This window comes from Aptenodytes patagonicus, chromosome 3 (genome assembly GCF_965638725.1).
Source record: "Aptenodytes patagonicus chromosome 3, bAptPat1.pri.cur, whole genome shotgun sequence".
Classification (NCBI taxonomy): Eukaryota; Metazoa; Chordata; class Aves; order Sphenisciformes; family Spheniscidae; genus Aptenodytes; species Aptenodytes patagonicus.
The window spans coordinates 116847430-116870416 of record NC_134951.1 but is presented as its reverse complement, the minus strand read 5'-3'; the positions used below and the strand labels follow the sequence as shown (position 1 = coordinate 116870416).

General features: G+C 48.6%; 1 long non-coding RNA gene and 1 other non-coding gene across 2 annotated transcripts; both read right to left on the bottom strand.

Annotated features, from left to right (window-relative positions):
• Positions 1-206: 206 nt before the first annotated feature.
• Positions 207-22781, bottom strand: LOC143158632 (uncharacterized). Its single transcript, XR_012995044.1, has 3 exons — positions 22677-22781; positions 14002-14104; positions 207-290 (listed from the first exon to the last, which is right to left on the bottom strand). It is a non-coding gene; the product is annotated as an uncharacterized LOC143158632 (long non-coding RNA).
• On the bottom strand, positions 4714-4842 carry LOC143159156 (U6atac minor spliceosomal RNA). The gene has a single exon (XR_012995147.1). It is a non-coding gene; the product is annotated as a U6atac minor spliceosomal RNA (small nuclear RNA).
• Positions 22782-22987: the final 206 nt, after the last annotated feature.

The window sequence follows — 22987 nt, the reverse complement described above, 5'->3', positions numbered from 1 at the left end:
TTCTTGAAGATCAGATCTTTCCTGGAGAAGTAAACTGTGAATTTGGGGAGCTGTCAATATGGCTATTAGTTGAACTTCTAGTTGCAAAACCAGCACAAGCAAGGTTACTGCTCAAGAACACCCAACATAGCTGAATACATTGAATGAGATTTGAATCAAGGCCCAGAATCAGGGGAGGGAGATCAAAAACATGCCTTAATACCTCTCATTTAATTGCATTATTATTTATTTCTTTCTTCTCTCAGCATACTTCCTTTCAACCGTAGGGGGAAAGTCCCTCTGGGAGGTCACTGTTAATAAAGAAAAAGGCATATTCCTTGTACTTATGATTGATTAACATTAATGACTTATTGCATGCCACACAGTAATCCACCCTCACACAAAATTAACAATGTCCCCTTTGATAATGTCAGGAATGTGGGCTCTCTTCCCCCCACCCCAAAGGATTTTGGCTGTGAAAGGGTCCAATATTTCAAGGTCACCCCAACAGTCTCCATTTTGGACGTAATTCACCCCTTTGTTTATACAGACTTGAACAAGGAAAATGGGTGGTTCTAACTTAGGTCAAAACCAGGACATCCTCTCCCCACTGCCAGATGAAGGCACCTGCTAGGGCCCTAGTTTCCAGAATCACAGGAGAAACTAAAACAGCCTCACTTTTTCTATTATGAATGCTAGTTTGCAGGCTGCAAACAGTAGGAGGGGAAAAAGAAGGTTGCAGACCTCTTACCACGATACAGATTATAGAAGAAAAGATACAGAGAACATCTACACAGTACCTCAGCTTCCTGAAACCCAGGGGTTCAAACATCTGCTTCTACAAGTCCTTTAAGAGACAATTCAGGCTGCTTAGAAATCCCACCTGCTTCATTGTGAGCAACACTGGGGCCCTTCCAAGGGGGTTTCCAGAGCCAACATGGGTGAGGGAACATCATGTCAAGGGCAGGTGGAACAATGTGGATGATCAGTGAATTAAGCCAAGAGGCTCTCCTTAAGACACAGTGTCTGTGTAACTGGACATCCCCTAGCAGAGGGTATGGGGAAGAAAGTGCACAGAGGGTTCTCACCATGAAAGAAGTGGTACCAGGGGAAGCACATCCCTTTGCATGAGGCAGAAGCTGGGTTTTGCAGGGAATCCACAGAACAGAGGAGGCTGAGAGAGTGGCCATGGGAAAAAGGAAACGTGAGGGACCTCTAAGCTGCCTCTGTTCTGCTCCCCTCCTGAGGAAGTCCCCTCCCCCCTTCCCTCCTCCAGCCTGGGGGTCAGGCAGGGTCTGGAGATGCCTCCAGCTCTGATCCCTTGCTGTTCTCCCTTCCCTGCCTGGGCCTAACCAGCTCAGTCACAATGTGTGACTCACTGCTGGGGTGAGACGAGTTGAAGCCTGTGGCAAGCGGGGGCGATCCCACTGAAGACAGAGTAATTGCCTCTGCAGTCCTCTCTGACCCTGACCCCACATGAAAGCCGCTTTCTCCAAAACCCTCTCACCCATGCTCAAGAGAACAACAGCCCAAACCAGTCCCCACAACAAGCCATCCTCTGTTGTGAAGCCCTTGCTGTTGGATTTCAAGTGGTGAAAGTGTCCTGCCACTCTAGGAGTCATTAGTTGCCAAACAGTTGAGATTAGAGATTAAAGATTCTGGAAAGAAAATAACAAGCAGAAGTAAACCAACAGCTGGTCTCAGGATCAGAGAGGAGTCCCAGGCCATGTGGGCATTTGGGGACATGGCCCATAAGATGAGGGTGGTTGGCTAGCTCTCAACTTCATGAGACAATCCTTGGCTCAGGGAGCTCCCAGTATAAGCGAATGGAGAGAACGGGAAGAATGAAGTGAGGTGATTTACCTAGGGCTCTCAAACAACCATGGGCTGAGACCTGGGACCCAACTGCTGAACCCCAGCCTCGTGCATTTTCCTCCTCTTGGGCGTACCACGGTCTTGATAAACAAGTAACACTTGTTTCTGCAGCTGCTACTTCTAAGCTGGAAGTAGTTCTCATGTATCTCTCCCCATGTGTCTATTCCCATTAATATCAATTTAAAAAGAACCTCACTGCTTTTTCATTGACATCCTCGCTGCCAGCCATACACAATTATACAGAAGAAATAAGAGGCTTTAGCTGTAATTACGGTTTTGCCTATTTTGTAGAGAAGTCATCCTGTGAAGACTGACACAGCTGAATATCTGCCCTGATCACCAACCACACCAATTCTCTCAGTGGGAGTTTTACGAGGGAAAAATTAAATTGCAGCTGTATAATACATTGAGCGCTCAGAGGCAGGCAATGCCAGTGATTATCCAGCAAAATGACATCAAAAAGCACAGGCACAACAGTGATAACTTCCAAGGGGGCATAAAGTATTCTGAAGAGCTACCCTGCAAAGGATGACAAGGCCCTTCAAGAACATTGTAACAGTCAGGAAAACCTGCCAATCCACTGAAACAAAGTAGTACCTACCACAAGCTCTGTGCTTCATATGTAGGAGTAATGCACTTTCAGTGGACAAAAAGAGAAGGGGCGAGGGTGTGTACAGAACCACACATATATTTCATAACCTTTACTCTTTGGCTTCTCTGTGAGACCTATAGGACCAGACCAGTCCTATAAAACTTTGCAGACACTTCACATTTGCTTGCAGGTACACATACTCGAATCCAGCCGGCAAGTCCCTCCTTTTCCTCTCTTTCCCAAGCCATGAAAACACACTGGCCAACCTCCCAGTTCAATCCCTGCCTTAATTCTGTTCACCCCAGTGCTCAGGCACCAATCCTACCCTTCCTCTGGCCGCATGACAAGGGAGCACTCTTTTGAACTCCGCTGCCCGAGTGTCTCACTGAATGGAAGCCTGTCATCCCCCCTTCCCAAAAACCCACATATGTATCTTTTCTCTAAAATTCACAGCATGGCCAGGAAACTGCCTTCTTTCCCGTCCTGCCCACCTTGACAATCAGGCAACCCTCCTCGCTGTTGCAAGCGGCCAGGAACGGTATGATATGTCAGCCCTGTGGCTCAGCCAGGCTCAGCGCACCTCCTCAGCTGGGATCAGGCTGAGTAAGCCCACCTGACAGACAGTGCCAGGGAGGTTTGCTATTTATGTGAGGTTGCAAGCCCATGGTGAAGAGTGTGACATGAAGCAATGCTGGAAGGCAGCAATGCATCTACAGCAACAAACACAAACCAGGGAACAGGGAGCTGGTCTGGGAACCAGCCACACCTTGACTTGGGGCACGACTGTGAGGAAGTGCAGAAATGTTCTCCTGCAAGATATCTTTGCAGTGCACCATTCCCAACGCCAAGTACAGAGGAGTCAAGATGAAGCAGGCACAGAAGGGGCGGTAGTTCAGTGAGATGCCAGATTCTGTAAAGGCATCTGGGGGCATGGGTGAGATCACATTGCTTGCAAACCCCCACAACCACAGTCCTTTCCACAGCTGTGCCAAGGCCAACGTTTTCTGAGTCTCTCCTTGACACCTGTGGGCAAACAAGGGAACATAAGACCCACATGATCACCCTATGGCAGAAGTCCATGCTTCAACAGCACATCCCACGGCAAGTAAACAATCCAGCCGATGTGGATGCCAGAGCACTACTCAACTAATCTCCATTGCAAGAACCCACTGCCTGTTTAATCAAAGGCCCTGGCTTATAAAAGAAGGGTTTTCTCCACCACCACCCACACACCCTTAAATAGTAAGCTTTTATCATCCATGTGCCATATACAGTTTGCCAAAGGCAGAGGCCTAGCCTGGAAGTTCCCCAGATGCTGACAGGTCACGTCCAGCTGGTGTCTGAGACAGAGCTGAGGAAGGAAGCAGAGCCAATTCTCCTTCATCTGGGTAGTATCTCCTTGCCTCTTCTGGATGCTTCAGGGATATAACTCCAAAAATACATGTGCACTGGGGGCTAGCAGGAGATATAAAAGCCAGGGAGCCATCTGCTCTTTCCAAGCTTCCTTCCCATCTGGCTCGACACATCTCTTGGCCCAAAGTTCAGCACCGTTCCTGTGTTCCTACTTGGCTCCATCCACTTCAGCTATTGAGTTCACAGGGGTCCCAGGATGCATGCAAAGGCAGATTCCTTTCCTTCCAAACCTACACCTTCTGCATATTACCCCAAAGAGTTTTATTGAAGGTGAGGGGTGGAAATAGATTTCTAACAGTTAACAGTTTCCCTACTTTTTTCTTTCCTGCTACAAATCAAACCATCTGCCTGTTTTTCTCAGGCTCCTCAGAGTTCAGAAGATTCAGAACAATCTTCAAATCCACAGATGCAAACCGAAAGACAACAGAAATGCCCTAGAATGCAAAAATCATTGCATTACATCTCATTTAGCAGAGGACAGAAAGCCCTGGCTTCACCTCCCTCTATTACTTTCTGCCTCTCTCCAGGGTCACAGGGCCTGTGCACCAACTCTTCACACCAGGCGACACTCAGTCTCCAGGTCTATAGCAACCCAAAACCGCAGTCTTCAGATCATCGGCCTCCTGATGATGCAGTGTCAAAGTTACTCCCCATCTGCTGTCCTTAGGACAAAGTGAGCACACACCTCCAAAAGCCCTGAACATCCAGTGCACATCAGTAAGTAAACCTACTGGTTAAGACTCATTTCTTAGGCCCAGGGCACATTGCAAACGAAGTACATGGGCTACCTCTAAGCTTAATGAACTGAAGAGGGGCTTGTACAGATAGCAGAGGGGGGTGCAGGGGACAGGTGGAAGGAAGGGTGGTGGAGACATCGTGAAGAACATGGCAATGCCTTAGCCATGTGTGTATTTTGTAGGACAGGAAGGCATCTCCTAGCCTTAGGAAGGAGAGTGCTAACCTTCCCTCCTTTTGCACAGCACAAAACTTGCAAAAACTAGGGCTTAAAAAAACAATCCAGGCAAGGAATGGGGAATAAATGTAAATTTTCCCAGTATTATACTGTCTGCAGTGAACCTGGCAGCATGTCACAGCAGGGCTATACACCTCAGTCTCACCATGACTTTCACCTGAGTATCTTTGCAGTAAAACCACCTCGGTAACTCTCCAAAAATATTCTGCAGCTCTTATTGCATTCCCAGGTCAGACAAACTTCCCTCCAGCTCACTAGAACAGAGATCTAGTGCCCCAAAGAACAATTGCTTACAGATCCAAAAATTCTGGGAACACAGAGAGAGGAGGGCAGCACCATGAGGTAATCACTCAAGCAGGGGTTTGAAGGACAAACATGCACACAAGTCAGACGCATGCTCAGTTTATTCTGGAACAAATTCATGCCTTTCAGCAGTCCCCAGAGGCCTAGAGGCAATGAAACAACAGACCCAGATTCCCTACAAACACCATAGGGATAGGCACACCTAGTTTATCCTGTTCAGATGCGGAGCAGTTTGCCAGGAGAGGGGATGGACTTGATGCCACTGGACAGACAAACAGCCTTCAGGAAGTTTTACTCAGGTTAACCCTGCATGTAGACCGGGAAAAGGACAAAATGGACACCTCTGATTTCCAGTTGTTGTATTTTGTATTTCCTGTCCTACCCTATTCTAACAAGAAACTAGACATTTTAGTAGATCCCTTATACCCCAATGCTGAGAAAGTTTCTTACTATACCACATGACAGAGCTTCGCTCTCTCTGTCGATACTCTCAAGTTTATTGGCAAGAATATTTACAGGACATAATTTCAAGTAAATATTACAGAACATGGCCAAAATACAGATTTTCTGCATGCTCTTACACTGCATACCTGGTTTTAAAAGAAAAGGAAAAACAAAACTCCTCACAGAGAACAAATATTCCACAGGAGACGTTTCTCAGGTAAGAGTATTCCAGCAAGCCACTCCCAAACAAAACCATGAATGAGGCACAGGCATTACTGGCAAATATCAAAAACACTGCTGAGAAACATCACAGACACCTTGCAACAACACCCGGGCTGGGCAAGAAGAAGGAAGGAGAAATAAGCACTGAAGGCATCAGATCTGTCAGAAACCACTTCTCTCAGATCTACCACAGCTCACGGATTTGGGTTCTGATGGTCAAACACCCACACACTTTGGAGTTTGAGGAGAAGCTGAGAAAGCCTGTAATGAAAAATAAAAATTGGGATTTTCCACTCATTCTGCTACTGCATCTTGCTCCAGCAAGCATGCCGAGTACTGCCAGCCCTGTTCTAAGGTCATGCTTTCTGCAAAGTCCTCGCTTAGGAATTTTAAGTAGCAGTTCAGAAATGAGTGTTTTGAGAAGTGGGTAACCAATTACTCTGGAGACCAGCAGTGTCACAGTATCTTCATAGACCTGGCCATGCCACCTCTAACTTTCCATTTCTCTCCCTGACTGCTCAAGTGCTTCTAATCACTATATGCCATCCAGCAGCTTCCTCTAAAATGTGTGTACACACCATTTATTAAAGGCTAGCAAACACAGATAAGTCAGTCCGTGCTATGAGGCATGACTTGACGTGTGGCTCAAAGGAATGCCTCTCCCCACTTCTCTCTCTCCCCAGCTATGCCACTCTTGCTTTTATTTATTTGAGCTGGGATAGCTCAGCCTATCTTAGGGCCTGCGGCAGCCTCACTCAGTGGCAGGATGCAGGGTCTGTTACCAGGTGCACTGGTTCTGTTACAGATTTCCTACGTAGTCTCTAGCAAGTCCCCTACAATATAATGCTGCTGAATTTATCATAGAGTAATATGGGTTGGAAGAGATTTCCGGAGGTCATTAAGTCCAGCTCCCGGCTCAAAGCAGATCCAGCTCGATTAGGTTACTCTGGGTCTTGTCCAGTCTATGCCAGTTAAACCTTGGAGGCACCTCTCTTTGTTGGTTTAAAATGGGAGTAAAGCTAATCCCGCCCCACCTTCTGGCAGCCTGTTGTATACATTGCTTAATGCATGGATCAGCCCTTGCCTTGCACCCAGCACATATTGGGCCATTTGAGGTTGATAATACCGGGAAAGGCCTGAATTAGATGGAATAGAAAAGCTCGACTGCTGATCATCCACATGGCCTCGGAGTCCTGGACAGCCATGGGTCTACTACAGGATGACAGATACAAACACTTAAGCTCTGAAGACAAGGACTCTGACAAATAAGCTCTAGCAAGCCCGTCTATGGTTAAGACATTTCTATCTCATATATCATGCTCAGAGCTGCAGATCTTATCCTGTGGATTTCTAACCTTAACAAAATAACAAAAGACATCTGGAAAAGAAAAATCACACCAGGGATAGTACATCCTAAACACCTGATGGTCCAGGTCTAAAAACATCATTTCACCTAGGTGAAATTTCCCCAAGGGAGAAACGGTCCTAAATGCTGGTAGCCTGACTGCCGGAGAAGCTGACAGATGGCAGTCAGCAAGGGTTGTTGCAGAGTTCAGTACTGCGTGGAAGCACTAACGCCCACCCGTGGTTTCTCCCCTAAATGCAGACACATGGAAGCAATCTGCCTCCCACAATACAGGAGAGAAACCGTACCCTTTCCAGAACAGTCCAGGACAGGTTTAGAGCAGGATGACGGTCTCTGGACAAGAGCCGGTAGCTGTACTGGCTCTAAAGATACTAGCTCCAAAGCTGGGCTATGCAGAGATATACTAACTTCACACCATCGCACCTTTCATTCATGCACCCACAGCTGTCACGCGTACCTCAGGATCCTCTTCAGATGGGCTGTCAGCCTTGGACAGTCCTATATGCTCGTTCCTCACCTTCCCTGGGCTAGGATTTCCACAACACATAACTCCTGCCATGAGCTTCCCATGTAGGTCATACTCATCCCATTTCTGTTCTTTGGGACTCCAACAACCAGGGCTTTGCAGACCCTTTATTTTCATTCTGCAAATAGGGAATACAGTTCACCACATAAAACCTGGAGTGAGTCAGTCAGGTCAGAAAAGGGACCTCTTCTGCAAGACAAAGGGCAGGGTTAAGTCCTGGGGTACAACAGGGTTTCTGTTCTCATTGCTGGCTGCTGAGATGACTGTAGCTTGAGCTCTAAATATTCATGCTGGAAGGACTAAGCTTAGGCTAGCTGCTGTGGATGGGGCTGTGCCAAATCCAGCCAGCTCCTAAGAGCAAGATCTTAGGCCCACAGCAAGTGTGTTTAGACCTCCGTCTTCCAACTTTCAGAAAGCACAACAGTTTGGGCCAAGCCAGCATCTGAGCCTGAATTTGCCTGTTAGCTCCAGGAGTGGAGTGCAAGAACAACCTGGTTTGAAGGCTGCAGCATGGATGAAGATACACAATCGTCATTCCCATGCCACACAAGTGGGTGATAGGAGAGAGAAGGATCTCTTTGTTTTTCATCCTCCAACTTCTCTCACACCACCCAACAGCTTCACCAGCAGTACAACCACAAAGTCTGCCACTACAGACCCTTAGAGCCAGTCCTGCTCGGAGAACTGAAATTCCCTCTCCATGAATTCCTGCACTGTGCATGTCTTTCACCAAAAATTCCGTCATCTCCTCTGGAAAAACAAAACAAGCCAACAACTTCCCCAGTCACGAGAAGATGAGCTCAGATGTGACTTTGAGTGGCTGCACTGAGACACTCGGAAACATCATGCGCTCAGCCGATAAAAGGCAACATCCAGGTGCAACATCACCCACCACCCAAGGTGGAATTTTCCCACCAGCTCAAAACAAAGCTGCAAAGCAAAGAGCAGGATGAAGAAGCCAAAATGAGGAAAGGACGAAAACACCAAATCCGAGGTCACCATCAAAACCAAACCAAATGGAAATCTCCAGACAGAACCATTAAAGTCAAGAGGAAAAGAAGCATGAACCAAGAGAGATTCAGGATGAAATTCTCAACTCAGAACAAAACAAAATTCGCTGAGAAACAAAACAAGAGACAAAATGAGACTCAAGCAATGCTAAAGAAAGTTTTGAAAAAGAGGTGTTCTCACCAGAGAAATATTTTAAAAGTATTTTATTTTAGAGAAATATTTACTTTTTATAAAAATTAGTATTGCCTAACCAAAAAGAAACTAAACTCTGATTCCAAACTCACATGTGTCCTCATGCCAGCGGTCAGGTCCCAAAAGTCAGATATTGATACATTTCCAAACTGCAGAATTTCTAAGCCAGTCTAAGGCTGTTTATTTGCCGTCTGGATTTTAAAGCTATAAACCAAGTTTTCCATTGTGTTTGGTTTTGATTTCAACATCCTATCTGGAACATTCAGCTCATGTTTTCATGTTTTTCTAAGTAACCACAAGTGTGAGAAAATGGAGACTATTATGCAATATCTTCCTTCCAGCAGCTGGAATTTTAAGAAAAAAAATATATACAACATCCTGAGACTGCTGACAAAACCATAAGGCTTGGTAACCACTGCAATATGCCATTAAAAAAAATGCTGTCCATTTCCCCTCCACACATAACTCTCTTATTTGTATAATTCAGCTTCTCTTCCAAAGGTTTACTGCAGCGTTCACTGAACCAGTGTACTAAAATGAACTATTTGTAACTTCTTTAAAGAATTTCCATTAAAGCATGACTTGGATGGCTCAACAAGCAAATATCACTGATGCTACACCTGTCACAGACAAACAAACAACATCTGTGCTTGGATGTGATCAAGACATTGTTTTACGGAGAAGCAGTGCTCCCAAGACCATCACAAATCCACATGGTGCCTGTGAGTGCCAGATTTTATGTTCACATCTCAAAGTAAACTCAAAGAAGTGGAAAATCACAAGTAGACACAGAGCCCCTTAATGATTTCATCAACACCTTAGAAAACAAAACACTCCTGTGCTGTGTTTGTTCTGACATGAAATATCTAAGCCTCATGAAAATGCAAGAGCTGGAGCATGTAAATAAATTATGAAGCAAGTTCTCCCACTCTAGAAGAGCCCTGGCTCCTTTTTGCCTGTGGATATTCACACACAGATGCACGCTAGCATATGCTGATCTTTCAATATGTACGCCCCCAGACTCACCCTAACTTTTGAAACATTTCCCCTGACCTGCACCAGGTTTACAACTGCAGGAGTCTTTCTGCTTTGAAGCACCCTTACAGGTCAGACAGCCTTCCAGGGGGCATATGTCCATCCAGGGTTTTGGTGCTGTGACGCAGTTGTGTTGCAGCTCTGTTGCAAAAGCAGGATTCTTTGGGGCTAAGAAGCTGTTCTGATGATCACTGAAGATAGACATTCTTTAGATATAAGTTTCTGGTGAAAATCTGGATAGCAAAAATGCTTCAGTCAAAATGCAACCTATTTCAGCTAGAAGTGGAACTCACTTCGCAGCTGCTGCAGCATTGGAGCCAATTCTCATTCATGCTAAAGATCCTTTATGCTGCTCAGGAGAAAGACAGGACATTTCATATGGCACCAGCATTAATTCACACCCCATTTAAAATCCCTGCATGCTGGAGTGAGAATCAGGCTCTGCACCCAGAGCAGGGAGCTCAGCAGGAGGGAGGGAGTGTTTTGCGGATAAGATCTCCGTCTCCGAGCTGGCTGTTCAGTTCTGCTGGTTTGCTTCTCAGCGAGACGGAGCTCACTGCATATGTCAGAAAGCACAAGCAGAGCTTCTGGCTTGCCTTGGCAATTCTGCCTAACCCAGCGCTCCCAAGAATGAAACCAATGCCCCGGGGGCCTCTTCCAAACTACTTGAGCTGCTGCAGTCTCTTGTTGCAAACAGGGACATACATGGTGGATCTGTACTTAGGACTGCTACAAGCTTCTATTTCTAGCTTGGGGTGATCTTGTTTGATGTAATGCTGCTGCCCAGTGCACCCAGAGCTGCTCCTGACCAGAGAAGGGATAATGTTGCAGAACAGGCTTGTATCCCCAGGCTAGGATAATATTTCTGGACCGCTAACTCCAGCCAGGGTCAGAAGGAAGCCACATTGGACTGAAAAGTGCCAGAGATGTGTCCTGAGTTACCTGGAGTAAAATTATTCTCCTGGTAACCACCTGGATTTTGAAGGACTTCCTTCTCTTCCCTGGCACTATGTGACTCAGTTTCCAACAGACACTGCACACAACCTTTGTGGATCCATCACGGGAAAGATCCTAGGCCTAAGAAGAGGGGACTTGCCAGGCAGTGCGTGCTTCCACTCTCCACTTCTGGAGGTGTGGTTCCTCTCTCTATGCCACAGAAACTTTTGCTGACGAGGTCCTCTGACAGATCAGCTGGGGACATGGATGGAAGTTACACCGTTCTTGATGCTGCTTTTTAAGAACCTCCAAGAAAGGACATTCATTTCTTTCCCAAGTAACCTAGTCCACTGGTTTGCTATCCTCACCCTTGGAAACATTTTTCTGATCCCAAATGCTGATGCCCCTTGCTATGATCTAAGACTAATATAGCTTGTCTTCAGCTAGCATGAACACAAAGAACACATTACTCTTCCACCGCTGACCTCACATATGTTTGGAGATTGCTATAACCTCTGAAGTCGTCTCTTCCTTAAACTAAACAACCTTCTAATTCCCTCTGTCTTCCCTTGAAGATCATGCTTTCTAGACTAACACGAGCTTTTACCTTTACCTATGGTCCCCAGTTCCCCTATCCTGTGACTGCAAGTCAGTGCTCAGCATAATGAAACCTGCAGGGAACCTACCTCCCAAGGCATCTTGCAGGACTCCAAGCAAGAAGCAAGACGAGCAGTGAAAATTAAAAATAAAAAAAGAAAAAAAAATTGCAATAAAAACTCCCACAACACTAAGCTGTGGCACAATGTACCACTCCAGGAAGCAGGGAGCTTGATGATTCTGCACCATCTTCTCCAAGAGAGCACCCTGGGCTTTGAACAGCATTGCCTCTTGGCCGCAGCTACAGCCAAGCGTGGCCCTCACTCATCATCTCCACACAAGGTGAGGAGGGGAAGAAGCCAGTCTTTGGGGCAGAGTCACACAGCTAACACCCGCTGGTCTGAGGCTCTAGAGGTAGGGGCTTTTTAAAATATCTGGCTACTGCTGCTTTTTTGAGGTATGGACTTTAGGTACTGCTGGCAGATAGGTCCTTTGTTGAAGTGGCTCTAAAGCAGGACAAGAGAGACTAGATCTGATGCGATGTGAGTGTTTTGACCTCTAGTGCCTTATGCTCCCCAACCCTCAGTTCCTTTGGGATCTCTGTCAGGTATAGGGCACCACAGAAAAGGGGTGTCTAAACAAAAATGGAGGAGATTGAGCAAATTGAGAGCAGTTGCAAGGATGGGCCCTTCAGTCTCTGCTGGAGCAGGGAGCTGAGACTATTTGCAGATCCATCTCTGCCAAGATGCCACGGGGGGTGCCCACAAAGGGAAGAACTGCTCCTTGGCTGACGTCTCACAGGCTCCAGGTGAGCCAGGGCTTCCTCAGGCTCTCAGCACGGGTAAGGAACAGGGAGGAGAGGCACAGAAGGAAGGCAAGACATCACATCGGCCCCCAAAAAAGGGAGCGCAGTCATTTTTCCAAACTCAATATAGTGTTCAGACTGCTCATCCAGGACTAATTTTTCAGTTACCAGTTTCACATATTAATTGAACTAAACCAATTACCCATCTTTTCCTCCAAGTGTGGAAGACTTGTCTCCTCAGCAAAGCAGAAATGTGGGAGGATGGCATATGTGTTTGTGAAAGTGCCAGATAAGAGGGGGAAAGGAGCCAGGCACTGGAAGGGAGGAGAGTGGATGGAAAAGGCCAGAATTACATTGTTCGGGGCAGTTGATGCTTCAGCCCTGTAATTAAACAGGAAAAGTGATATCACTGGTGATTACAAACTCAAATTAGTACAAAACTAAACCTACTGCATGTGCCAACACTGTTTCTAGAACCGTAAGTCACAGATACAAGCAGAAGTGCCACGTTCTTCTGTAGGACTACTAGCAGCGAGGCTAGTGCTTCAGGCAGACCCTCTCAAGCCCTGCTATTCCATCAGCAAGACTGTCCAAACCACCAGAGAGAGGAAAACTGCATCGCTGCCACCAAATTTCCACCTGCTTACTGTGTTTTCTCTCATTAGCCAGCCTCAATATTGCTAGCCTCAATGTTCCCGCTTTCATAAGAAGCCTGCAATGAAGGGGCAAAACTCATCCAAGCACTAAAAGAATATTTTTTTTTTTTAAAAGGCAGAGCAAGCACCACAGAGTCCGGCCCTTACTACAAGAGCTGGGATGTGGTGGAGACTGAGGGACTTTTTTGCCATGTTGGCCACTATTTCCTCATCCTTGGACTGGTGTGAAGGATGGGAGCTCTCTGGTGGCAAAATGTGAATTTGCAAAGATGGACTTTCAGTGGCCCCACTGCTTTTCCCCGCTCATGTGGAAGGCACAGGAGCAACAGAAAAACAGTCCTGTGCTGCCCTCTCCTAAAGCACTGAGAGCAGTCAGACCTAAACATTGGACAAGATGCTTTTTAGTGCAGGGGTGCCCGTTTCAGAGCCTGGCACAACTCCTAGCTCGCAGCCTGCTCCTCACAACTCTGCAGGCCTTTCTCCACCCCAGGCAGGCAAGCTGTGCTGGGACACATGTTCACAGCCCAGGAGGCACCTGCATTTGGTTACATGACAAAAGCAACAGCAACCAGCCAGATGAGTGTTTTCTAGTGGCTGCTGGGGCTCCAGTCCAAAGAAAACAGGGGACAGCACTGCTCCAGGAGTCCAAGACGCTAGTGAGAGAACAGGAAAGCTGATGGGATGTCTCATGGGAAGCCAACAGCAAAAGGAAAGGGAAGTGCGTGAAACTGGTCTGCTTGGAGAAACACCAGCAGCTGTGTAACCTGCCAGCCGAGGGGAGAAACACCTCAGTCCTCACCATCCAGGTTTCACAAGACCCCACAACAGAAGCAAGACCCAGCCAAGAAACAGGAGAATTTGGGTGAGAAAGAGCTTGGACTGCCATGATTTTCACAAAACAACACATAGGCCTCCATTTTTCTACACCTGGTTTTTGGCACTGCCTTCTTAGGGAACAGTCAAGCTCAAGTGTCCAGTAGCCCTCAAACAGCTGGGGCCTCAGGGGATCTAGAGGAGTCAAACCACCCCATCTCATACAGACAGCTCACGTACAAGGCTCACTTCTTAAGGCCCACCTTGACACCTGGTTCTCAGCTGTGTGCCACTGCTCCTCTCTGCTTGAAGATCAGCAGATCCACAATCTGGACACATCTGGCATATCTTGTCCCTCCAAGGGACCTGGAAAAGAGAGACAGCAGTGATATGCCACCAATCCTTTCTGGCACATACTCTGAGCCACAAGCCCCAGCACGCAGATGAATGATGCCCACGCAACCTTGGACAGCTGTTCCCACCTCCTGGCCCAGGGCAGAAGCCTGCTGCCCCTCCACAAGGTGTAGTGAACGCCAGGAGTCTTCATGGGTTCAAGTGGTGACGAGTCAAAATCAGGAAGGATGAAATCCACAGAAGGTTATTCAAAACAGAGACACGATGCCAAACTCAGGACGTTCCTGCCTGCACATTGGAGGCTGGCAGAGCATCTAGCTGATCTCCTGCTGCCAGCTCACTGCCTTTGTCCGCCCTTCCCCAGGCACCTGCTGTCAGGAAGAGGACACTAGGCTAGACAGACCTCTGATCTGACCTAGGACAGCTCTAATGGGAGTGGAGCTGCCACATGTCAGGCTCTACTAGAGTCTGTCCTTGGGCAATTCCCTCTGCAGCTCTGTAACGCTCCTTCCAGTCTGAGAAACTGTACCATGCTCCAGGAACAACCTGAAGCTGGACAAGTTTGTCAGCTTAAGCCTCTCTGCAAGAGGTGGTCACAGCAGATGGGGAGAAACAAGCACATCAGACACGTAGGGAAAGCCGCAGAGGGGCCTAATGCTGCGAAAGAGAAAAAAAAAAAAAAACAACCAAGGAAAAAAAAAAAAAAGAGTTGGAAACTACTAGTTTGTATCTGGTTGAGAAAGTCAGCACTGCTCTCCGACAGACGTGCGGACAAATTGGTTTCATGCCACCAGATGGTGCCCTGCCTTCAGTCACCAGCAGGCAGCTGGCCTGGCAGGGGACAACGGCCCTCTGCTCTCCCGCTCCACCTGCGTTTGACCGGCACTGTCCTCAAAACTGCAACTGGCAAACCAGCCTTGCTTTGCCCCAGGGCCCAGCCTCCCCGGCAGGAGGAGGGAGGTCTGCAGGGCCACCTCCACCCTGAACCGAGCTGATGCTGACTTTGAATCCGGGACCGAGAGACTCGGGAACCTGGAGAGGAGGGTAAATCAACCGCCTGCCCAGAGGCAAGGCCCCTGGAGCTGGAGCAAAGGTCAAAAGTACATTTTTGAGCACTGTGAGAGCAAAGCATCGTCTGTTGGGAGAAAGACTTCTGTGGCTGGGGATCTGACAAGGGAAGCACTGTCCGGGAGTTGTGTTTTGGTTACATTCAAGTCTTTTTGAACCAGCAGAAGTGCCAGAGCCCTGGGGAAGGATTGCAGGGTAGCCTGCACAAGGAAGTTGCTCTGCCAGGCCAGATTTAGCCCATACACCATTGACTGGCAACCCGTGCTTCCTGGCCTCCTTCAGAAATGCAGCTGCAGTCATGCTCCTTGCCAGCACCCACGTACAGCTTGTTGGGTGACTGCCCATCAAGAGATCTGAGCAGTGCTACTCAGGCAATGCAATGGCTCAGAAAGACACCATTGGTTGCTGAAGACTGGAAACACACAGGCTCACCAAGCTGTTTCATCCTACCAGACCAGCTAGCCTTTCTCCAGCCGGAGGAGTGCCAGAGGAGAGCCAGCACACCAAGCACAGGCCACCGTCACAGATGCAGGCGCAGAACAGATCTAAAGAGGCCAGTGGGAAAGGGCTGCTCCACTCACGCTGCCCTGTTTGTCAGTGGAGACTTCCCCACAGCCGCTTCATTGGACAGGACTGACCACATAGCTCACCGTGGCGCAGCTATCAGCCCAGATGGCTAGCAGAGCTATAGCTATCAAGCCACTCTTGACCCCATTCTTGATCTATGCATAAAGACCACATCCTGCTGCGATCGCACCCACAACACAGATAGGAGAGAGGTCAGGGATACTGCCAGAGGTTCCCATCCATGGCTGTGTGCTGTCTGCCTGCACACTTGCAGGAAACACAGCGAGACCCTCCTCTTTTCCAGTTTGTCTCTCTGCAGTATCCTCCCACTCCTCCACCTCACCTCGCACAGTCCAAGTGGCAGAAGCGGTAGGAGTGTTGTCTATCTATGTGTGAGGCAGGTTCACCAGGAAAGCAACACCCTTTTTTAGACTACCTGATACATTGGAAGGTAAAAAAATAAGCGAGTGCAACCTGGTGTGCTTGCTCTCCCTAGCACCCACCCATAACACTGCTGGCACAGCCAGCTCTCATAGCCCTTAGACCCATCCAGTCCCAGGCTGTGGGCAGATTTGTCCTGCTGCCTGCCCCAGTTGTGCTCCACAGGCACTGGCAGGGCTGTGGCTTCTCACCAGTGTCACAGCAGCCAGGGCTGTGCTTTGGAAAGGAGCGTTTACCTCTCCATATCTGCCCCTACAACTCAGGCCTCCAGTAACCACCCTAAATTCTCAGAGCATCCCCCTGGTACAACACCACATTCCCAGAAATCACATTCAGTGCTACTTCGGACAGTTTTGAAGGGGCTTTCTCTACCCTCTAGCAAATCCTTCCCAGCTATCAGGCTGCTGTTGATGAACACCCATCATGCTGACTAATATGGTCTCATTGCTTCCTTTTTCATTACCCCATGTGTTTCTTATCTTATGGTTAGACAGTAAGCAGATTAGGGTGGGGATTTTCCAGTCTATGCCTGTACAGCACCTTGCACGATTGGTGATAGATGTGGTAGGGTTAATTCACATGCCATCTAATCTTACCCTCAGGAGCCCCCCTTATGAACTCCCAGTTTTAACCACCCCAGTAACAAGAGCCAAGCTCCCCCCATTCCTGAGAGCTAAACCTAGACAGGTTCAACAAGTGGTCACAGCCGCAACAAACACAAACAGGCCTGGAGTTCCCAAGCTACAAGAAAGAGCTGTCCTGCGGAAGCAACACACCACCAAGAGGTTTCTTCATTATTCTGATGCAGCTGAGCGCAAACCCTATCATAAAAAACCAACCTGCTACAACAACCTTCTGTCTGGGTCACAGTGTGAGAGGAGTGGGGGTTAATCTAGTCATGAAATAAAAAATTATTAATGACATTGCAGATAGATCTCAGCAGCAACCACCTCCACACCTGGAACAAAGCCCACATAAGCCGTAAGTGCTTATTCTCCAAGAAACTCGTGCAGCCATGCCGCATTCGATGTAGTAGCGTTATCATCTTACATGCGCAGAGAAGAGATGGCCTAAAGGTTAGGGTGTTACCCTGTAAAGGCAGTGAAGACTTCATCAGACTTACCACAGATTTCCTGCCCGAGGCTGGGAAAGTCATGCAGCCTGTCTCGGCTCAGCCCTCCCCCTCTATAAAAGGGGTTGCGCACACAGTCGTGTCTCACAGCAAAAGCCCAGGAGCGTAACCGCACTAAATGCTGCAAAGCATTCGGGTATTACAGCCAGAGATGCTGCTTAAAGCTTTACCCACTGGTTAAGAGGAGTTCATGGCCTCAGTGTGCTCAACATGAACCTCCCTCCTCCAACTGAGGGGGATTTAAGATCCAATTCACGTGCATGCAGGGAAACCAACACATCATTGTAAGTTTTGCTTGTTGCCTATTTTGAGGATTTAAGCGAGAGTTGAGTGGCTAGTCCTTAAGCTGATTCTGGGGCAGGATGCATTTCATTCTCGTCATACAAAGTACTTTGGACAGGCACTTTAGTGGCAACAAAAGCGAAAAAAAAAGGAAAAAAAATTAAACAAGCCAGGTAGGAGTAGCTTGATGACATTCTTGCATATTTAAATTAACATGGGGCTGTTCCATTCCTGAGCTGCCGCCCTGTGTTATTCCCTCCTACGTCCTTCTAGCAGTGAAAATGCCCCAGAGGTAATGAAGCATCGGTCTACCTTCCCCATCACACTCAATCCAGAATGGTTCTGATGAGGGTGATAAAATTAGCCAGGTTTTACAGCAGTAAACAGGGCCAGATTTTGGTCCAGTTGTTCATAGCCTGCAGAGTTTTTACAGTACAGAAATTAAAAGGCCTGCAACCTGCAGCAATTGTGGAAGCTGAGAGCAAATTAAAAAGAATACAAGTCCTGGCATTCATCCTCAGCAATTTAGGACAGCCTTTTCATTAATGTAAAAATAGCACGTATTTATAAGCAACATTCAGCTCCAATCTCCACTAAATCTCAAATTGCATTATAGAAAAGGCAGTAACAACATTAACACTTTGCAAATGGGAAACTAAGGCAAAGGGGAAAAACAGCCTGCCCAGCCTCACCCCATAGGCTAGGGCAGGGGTTTGGACCAGACTCCGGGCTCTTGGTCCCTGCACGCTACCTGCTGTGCCACACCACCTCCTCGGAAAAGGAATGGAGCATCAAAGCAGTTTCTGGAAATCACCTTTAGGTTCTCCTCCTCCCCCAAAATTTCCCCTTAAATTTTGATTCCGGTGCATCTACTAAGCAGAATGTTTCAGCAATGGGCTTCTCAGTGCTTTGTTTCTGCCAGTGAAATAGCTATGACTGTAAGGTTTACAGAGACTTTCTGTTCCTGTCTAAAATTATCTTTGCTGAGCCTTGCGACGCCAAGAGCACAGAGCCAATATTCCATAAGCCCTGAGAAAAACGGACTGCATTTCAGGCACACTCAGCTCGCATGGTTACAGTAGCATCCATCAGCCACGACCAAAGCTCAGGGCCACCACCACGTCAGGCCTCGCACAAGGGGACGTTGCCTGTTTCTTTGCTGCCTGAGACAGCACATAAAGTCAGGGCCTGATCCTGCCGTTCGGGTGCGCTGCGGTTGCAGGGTGGTTGTCCAGCCAAAGAGGAGTCTCTGCGATCCCTGTTCAAACTGCGAGATCAGGGTGAAAGGGTATGAAAAGACAGCAGGTGGATACAGACAGATGGGGGAAGCGGGGGCTAACAGGGAGACAACAGCAATTAGCATAAGCAGCGGCAGTCTCAGCTCACCAGCTGCTTTGCCAATTGTCTGCCTCCCTGATTTTCAACAGCAAAGAAGCAATTTGCCTAAGAGCACAGTCAGTAGCTAAAACTGCCCCTCAGAACTGAAAGTATCGGGGGAAAAAAAAGATTTCCATGGTACAAAAGCAAGGCTTGCAGGGCTGTCATGTAGGAGTTTGCCTAAGTAAGGCATGAGGCAGGCAGCTCAAAACAGCCACCAAATACTTCAGAGTGAAAGGCTAAAAAAGGAAGGTTTTAGAGGAGGAAATGAGTCAGTAGCTTGGAGGACGGGAGGGGGAGTTCAAATAGCTGAGGCATATAAAGTAAGCAAGTAGTCACCATCTCAAATGCTAGAAAGTCGGTGAGGTGGATGTATTGATCTTTGGTTTCTGTTGATGCAGGGTCTCATTCGCAAACGGGAGTCCATGGGTGACTTTTTGTATTGACCATGCTGGGTTTTGAAGCGGTCCTTCACTGGACAGATGCTTGTCGGCTGCAATTCACAACGGTGTTTCAGACTGGAGCCAAAGCGGTCACCACCAGCTACAGGATTGGTGAAATTTCTTGGGCTCCCCCATGGCTGGGGGGTGGATTTTCTGGAGGGAAGTTTCAGGTTAATTGCAAATGCCATTTGCCTTAAGAGAGGGAGGGAGATTCACCTTTCGAGATGGTTTGTCCAAACATCCAGCTTGAGCTTTCAGCCTAGCTTATTTACAGCTCTAACACTAGGGAAAAAGGACAAAGCTTATTCAGTGTTGAAAAGCAGCCAAGCTAGTAAAAAACCTCCGTCTCCAAAATGCTGTAGCAATCAACAGCGTTCATTTTTTTCTTCATAACAACCTTGTATTGCACTGAAACCCTGGGTGAGTCTCAGCTCCTGGAAGCCTTAACCTTGCTCACGCGTACACCACCACAGCAGCTGGCTGTGCATTAGTGGAGCAGTAAGCCATGAGAGGGTTAGTGTCAGTCTGGCAATAAGCCACAAGGCACAACTTCCTCACCTCTGCCCCACGTCCCTGTCCCGTCAAAAGGGCAGGACTGATGAAAAGGGAGCTAGTAGAAAGCGGCACCAAAATTCCCTCCTGCTGTCCCCAAAACAGGGAGCTTTCCCTCGGTTCAGGCACCGAGACACCAGCTACGTAGCTGCTGCACAAGGACCCTGCTGCAAGCCCTCTCTGAGGGAAACTGCAGCACTGCAAACGCTTGGGGTGATGCTTAAGGTCACAGGCATGTGAGGAATGGGCTGCTGAGTTGGGAGAGCAGCACAGGACTGGAAAAACACTCCCTTTCCCCTACACAAGCAGCAGCACGGGATTTACATACAGTAGGGGTTCCCAAACCATGACATACGTACTGTTAATCACCGGCAGGCAGCTCCCGGTGCCGAGCTAGAGCTCCCAGTGCCTGTGCTGGTACAGCATGCAGAGCCTGTGGAGCCCTGTGCTAAGGCAGGAGGGTACCACCATACGCCACGCACTTGTCAGCGCGTCTTGGCGCACAGCTCCTGCCTCTAGCTTCTTCAAAGCACCACAGCCGCTGTGTTTATGCCTCACCAGGCTATGCTGTTTTGTCTTTTGGGGAATGAAACCTTTTCAAAAAGCCACTGTGGTTCTCAGAAAGTGCCCTTCCCAGAGCAAGCACATCTTTCCCATGAGACAGAAACAAGTGAGAGAGATCTCCCTTACTCTGCTGGTGAAGGAGTTCCTGTCCTTGCTGAGGTTCCTTTAACTAGTTAGATACCTTCTCAACCCACTGCAGTGTTTCCAAAAATGCAACAAGACCTCCTGGAACAGACTGAGCCAACAGGCCGGTTCCAACTCATTTTCCCTTATAAGTATACAGCATGAAACAGCCCCAGCCCTGTTTTCATGGCCTTACATCATCCCTTCCCCTCCTCCCCAGAATGTCTTACTTCTGTACCCCTCTTTCCTAGCGAAACCGATCTATGAAGAGAAAGCTTGGAACAATAACGGACAAATTACCCACATCAATTAAGACTAAAAAGCACAGCTGCCCCAGGTCTCCGTTACGTGCCACCGGAGATGGAGGTCTGCTACGGCACTGTGCATCGCCAAACAGCACCTGCCTTGATTTTCTCTCCCAGCCACGCAGCATGCACTGCCACCAGGCTAACAGTCACGGCAGAAAGACAGGACCAGAACAAGTTGTCCAGAGAAACATATTTGTAGGACTGAAGCTGTACTATTAGACAGGCATTTTATCTGACTTTAGAACTGTAAGTTTAAAAAAACAAGAACAAAAAACCAAACATGTTCCTACTCAATTCTTGTTACTGCTTCCAAAGTCAGTTAAGACTTTGGTCCAAATTTAAGCATTCCTTGACTAAATATGTCAGAAAAGAGCCAGGGAGGAACTACCCACCCACCACAATTTAAGTCTAAGTCATACTGGTAGGTCTTTTGCTAGTTTCACCACAAATCTGATGCAAACGCTCTTGCAAAAGGGATCCCTGGCCAGCATAAGCCACCCAACAAAAGAGCCTCACACAATAGGACTGCTTTTTCAACACATGCATCTTCAACATGGGGTCCTTCAGCAACTTCTGTCCAACGTGAACAAGCATAACAGCATTTAAAAGGGCATCTACTGGGGTATGCAGCAAGGAGGGAAAAAAATCAAAATGTAAGACCCTTAATTAGAACAACAATATGGATGAAAACTTAAGGTATGTCTCACACCTTTATTATTGCAGCTTTATGCTAGCTGTAACCTGATATGAAGTATTGCTGCCTCATACCCCAGCCCTGAAAACATGCAATCAAGTTGGGTTTGTTTTCTGCTTACAAGCAGGCACAGAGACCCAACAAAAAAGCTTGATGCCAGGGGCTCTTTGCTCATCAATTCAAGCCAGGAACACCACTGCAGTCAGGATCCAGTGATGAAACCTAACTGTCTATACATTTTTTAACATTAGCAGGTGCTTCTGTAATCTGGTTACAAAAAGCCCGAGCTTCATTGCCCAGAAACATTATGGAAATAATATTTTTGTAGCATTTCAGACTGAGCAGTACTGCAATAACCACAGCAGCTTCTCCAAGCCCCCCGGTCTCAGCAGCAGCGTTTTCTCAGCGGTCAGCTTTGTCCCGAGGACAAATCGTTCATTGTTTCAGCCACCTGAAATAGATGCCGCTCTGATTCATGCGGGGACGCTGCTGCCGCTAGTGCTCCTGTTAGCGCCGCTTGTTAGTGCTGCTGCCGCCGCCGCTGCGAAGAAATGCACAGGGTTTCCTGCAGCACACAGCGAGCGCGGCCGGCCTGAGCCAATCAGGAGTGCCTGACTGAGATCGCACCAAAGTAGGTATTAAAAAAAACCCTCAAAAAAAAAAAAGAAAGAAAGAAAAGCCCCACACTTCCTCCTCGCCAGCTCTCCTGAGCCCCCGCCCCCATCTGCTCTCTTTCAGGCCGCCTCCCCCCGCGGGCTGCCCTCCGGCTTGCCCCAGGGCCGTGACCGCCCCAGGGCCGTGACCGCCCCACAGCCGCCCCCTTGCATGCCCCCCCCCCCCCCGTGCCCCCCAACGGCTGCCTCTGCCCCCCAACCGCTCCCCTGCCCCCTGCCTCAATCCCTTTCATCTCCCAAACGGCCCCAGTCCTCTTTTTGCCCCCCCGGCAGCCGCCCAACCCCCCCTTTCCCTCACGGCTCCCTCACTCCCCCCACTCTCCCCTCGGTGCTCTCCTCGCCCTCCCCCCCGCGCACACCTTGGGGCAGGTAATCCCGCCCCGCCTCGCAGAGGGGCCGCTACCATTGGCCGGCCGGCGCGTGACGGCCGTCAATCACCCGGCGGCTCCCCACGTGATTGGGCAACCCACCCCCTCGGCCGGGCGGGAGGGGGGCTGCGGGGTGCGTGGGTTCCCCTCCCCCCGGGTGCGGGCGGGCACGCGCGTGCGCGCGGAGCCGGGTGGGGTGGGGGGGAGGAGGGGTCCGGGGCGTTGCCACGCAGGGCTCCCACCATAGCAACGGCTTCCTCCTCCGGGCACGGCGGCCGTGACGTCGGCAGCGTTTCCGCCCG